The sequence below is a fragment of the Rattus rattus genome, chromosome 6 (genome assembly GCF_011064425.1).
Source record: "Rattus rattus isolate New Zealand chromosome 6, Rrattus_CSIRO_v1, whole genome shotgun sequence".
Classification (NCBI taxonomy): domain Eukaryota; kingdom Metazoa; phylum Chordata; class Mammalia; order Rodentia; family Muridae; genus Rattus; species Rattus rattus.
Genome location: NC_046159.1, coordinates 147155165 through 147157992, shown reverse-complemented (window position 1 = coordinate 147157992; position 2828 = coordinate 147155165). Strand labels below are relative to the sequence as shown.

The 2828-nt window shown below is 43.8% G+C and overlaps 1 pseudogene; it reads right to left on the bottom strand.

The window, feature by feature from the left end:
- Window positions 1-1305: 1305 nt before the first annotated feature.
- Window positions 1306-1864, bottom strand: LOC116903008 (annotated as a pseudogene).
- Window positions 1865-2828: the final 964 nt, after the last annotated feature.

The following is a 2828-nucleotide window of genomic DNA, read 5'->3' as shown; positions in this document are numbered from 1 at the left end:
AAGGCAGCCTCTGGCTGCAAAAGACACACATATTGGTACATCGTACTGACACACAGGCATGCACATGCACACATAAAATTGTAATACACTCTATACACCCCAAAAGAAAGCAAAGACAATAAAAATTCCAATTGCATTGGGGGAAAATTAAATATATGTTACTAGAATTACCAAACCAACCTATAAAATTTTGCTACTATAAATTCTAAGAATATGTCCTTCTATGAAAGAGTAAACTAGAGCTTTTTGTTTGTTTGTTTGTTTGGTTTTTTTTTTTTTAAAGAGTAGTAGTTAGAATATAGGTGAAAGGGGAATAAATAGATTGAATATGGGAATTTTTAGGGCAGTAAAACTATAGTGTATCAGATCATAATGTTCAATTTTTCATACTTTTTTTTACACATATGGAATGTACAGAACCAAACATGAAGCATGGACTTTGGGTATAGATTGTTGAATTTTAAATGTATTTCATTTGGGAATGCTATACATGCTTGTGTTGAAGCAATGCTATAGAGGGGGCTTCTGTAACTTTTTTGCTCAAATTTGTACTGTACTTAAAACAATGTTAAAAGTAGACTTTAAAAAAGCAGAAAAAGCCATTTTATAGTTGTATAAATAAATAAATAACAAATATTGCTATTTCAGTATTAAAGGAGGCACAGCTCATACAAAAGCCCCAAGTACAGATCCCAGAACATGTGTGAGGCTTTTCACAGCTCTGTGAAACTCCAGCACCAAAAGACCCAATGTCCTTTTCTAGTCTCCTAGGGGGAATCTGTAGAGAAGTTCTGAGAGAAGCCATCTGGGAGTGGCAAAAAGAATGACTTGAAGTCAAATCATGGATCCAAGCTGACAGCCTGTGTTCTGCTTGGTACAGTTTTTACAGTCTGTTGTCTATGTTCTGCTTTCTCTCTGGAGAGTTCTCTGTCTATATCTTCTTGCTTGCTATTCTACAAGGTCTCTCTGCACATGTACTGCTCGCTATTCTAAGAGATTGCTCTGTCCAAGCCCTGCTCGGCATGTGTGCGTGTGCGTGTGCGTGTGTGTGTGCGTGTGCGTGTGCGTGTGCGTGTGTGCGTGTGCGTGTGCGTCTGCGTCAGCGTCTGCATCTGCGTCTGTCAGTTCTCCAAGCAATTCTCTTTTTAACCTAAAAAATTCTCTAGATAGATCATCTCCTGCTGAACACAGGTCGAGTCTTGTTTTACACATCAATCAAGTCATTTACTCCCATTTTTTTCTATACATTCTGTTTTATTTGTCAACTGGAAAACTAGACAATCCTCCAAAGCAGCAAGGTATTAATTAATCCTCTTCCTCATCATCACCAGCTCCAGCACCGCCCTGGCCTTCTTTGGCATTCTTCCTCTTCACTCTGCCTGGGCGGCCAACGCCAAAAGGAGAACGGAGGGAGAAGTCAATGTGCTTCTGAGAGTCCAGACGTACAGTGAAAGATGGGCTGTTCACCACCTGCTTGTGGACCCTGATGTGACGCTGGAGGATGAGCACACGGGCATGGCGAATAGATTTGACCCGGCCCCGCTTAAAGACCTGGGTCTGCAGCCATCTCTCCAAGAAATCCTCAATCTTCAGGCTCAGGATGTAATCCAGCTTCATCTTGCCCTCATCCAGTACCCCAGTGTGAACAAGTCGCCTCAGTAGAGCGTTACCTTCAAATGGACGCCGAATATCCTTCTCGTCCAGCATCAACAGCTCCTGGGCAGCCTTACAGCTCTTCGCCAGGGTAAATTTGACCTCACCTTTGTTCCGTGGTCCATACGCTCCAATTAGCTCCTGGTCCAGACGCGATTTGGTGAAGGGTCACATAGGTTTTGCGACAAAACCAGCTTCTGGCGACCGGCATGTTGACTATGTTAGGCCCTCTGCGCCTACGAACTCAGGCCCGCTGTGCCTGCGAACTCAGACCCGTGACACAGAGCCATTTACTCCAATTCTTAAGAGATAATTTCTTATCATTGCAAAAGAGTTCAGAGATGTTTCTGCCTTTCACAAGCACAAAGGATAAGCTAGTTGGGTGGGAAGCTGCCCTGGATTGACCATTTCTACCACACCCTGACCTAACCTTGATCTGTCCTAGGCTGAACTTGAAGACAGGAATCTGACTGCCTTTGTATCTTTCTGACAAGCTGGTAGCTGCTTTTGTTCCTTTAGATTCATAAAGCCCCCATAAGTCACATTGCAGCTTTTGAACTCATGTATTTCGAGTTCTTTTCCATAGCCTTCAGGGCTGTCCCGAAGGTCCCAGTGTTTACTGTTTTGCTCAGACATAGGCACACCTTCCACTCCTGGACTCCAGGTGTCTGATTATCATGGAGTCATTAACATTCCTTGGAGGAACGTGAAATAGGTACATTTTTACATAAATAAACCTCTCACCCACAACAGCCATCAACACTCATGGAGGCTCACGCCGGTCGCCCTGTCCCAGGGGCAGAAACTATGTCACTGCCTTACCAGGACCACTCTGGGCTCCGCATGGTAAGTCTAAACTTCTATATTGTATGAAGTCTGGATATTCAAGTACCCTATACAAGAAGCATGTTTAAAACTCTAAGTCATAAAGCCTTGTTCATCATTTACATACAGGCTAAGCCATGCAAGGAACTAGAGAGGAGGAAGGAACTGGAAGCAGCATAGGGGCACCTAGGGACATATTTCCCAAGGTGGCCATTTGCCTACCACTCATAAGCTCAGCAGATGGCGTAAAGGCAGAGAGGGTGGGGCTGGCTGGCACCTCATAGACTGCCAGGCTCCGTCTGGGCTTCTGATAAATATTAATTAAATGATCTGAATCCATTGAAGAGCAC